Source organism: Sinocyclocheilus grahami, unplaced genomic scaffold (assembly GCF_001515645.1).
Source record: "Sinocyclocheilus grahami isolate Dianchi unplaced genomic scaffold, SAMN03320097.WGS_v1.1 scaffold2207.1, whole genome shotgun sequence".
NCBI lineage: Eukaryota > Metazoa > Chordata > Actinopteri > Cypriniformes > Cyprinidae > Sinocyclocheilus > Sinocyclocheilus grahami.
In genome coordinates, this window is record NW_015507386.1 from 74697 (window position 1) to 75725 (window position 1029).

Sequence of the window (1029 nt, forward strand, 5' to 3'; positions counted from 1 at the left end):
AATAAGCTTTCCATTGATGTATGGTTTGTTAGGATCGGACAATATTTGAAAATCTGGAATCTGAGGGTGCAAAAAAATCTAAATATTGAGAAAATCATCTTTAAAGTTGTTCAAATGAAGTTCTTAGCAATGCATATTACTAATCAAACATTAAGTTTTGATATATTTACGGTAGGACATTTACAAAATATCTTCATGGAACATGATCTTTACTTAATATCCTAATGATTTTTGTCATAAAAGAGAAATGTATAATTGTGACCCATACAATGTATTGTTGGCTATTGCTACAAATATCCCCCAGCGACTTAACACTGCTTTTGTGCTGCAGGGCCACAGATGTATTTAGTTAGCATTTGCAGTAAACTTGAACCCATCTTACATACACTAGTACACTCAAGTCCACTACAAGTGGTGACTAAATAAATTTTATAAATACAGAGATGGTATGTTAAAAGCGCGTTTTAGTTTATATTCACAGTGTCCCAAAATAGCCATTTTAGTACACTTAAGAAGTACTAAAGAATAATTAAGTACAAAATCACTGTGCAAAAATAGAGCACTTTAAGTATATTATGGAAGTGTACTTTTTTTTTTTAACCTGGGAATAAATGCTTGGTATTAAAGCTGTTTGTGATTCTGACTTGTCGAGTTGTGTCAGTGTGGAGTGTGTGTTTCAGAGATCAGTGACCAGTGTCTGCCGCTGCCGTGTCTGGACGGTTCTGAGCGCTGTGTGGATGGTCAGGGCTCCTTCACCTGTGTGTGTAAAGCGGGAGGGAGAGGTCAGCGCTGCGAGCAGGGTGAGATGACGTTCATCAGCATGATCACGCTCATCTTTACTCGACTCGTGATGAGCACAGAGCACAGACAACAGAGAGAGAATAAATCACACTCTGATTTCCAGCATGCACTCATTCAAGGCTGTTTTATTCAATTCATGTAAAGTTACATCTTTGGGACGTGACTTGATGGATTACGTGACTCTCAATTTCTTAGCGACGATCTTAAATTACAGATCGAGCACTTATG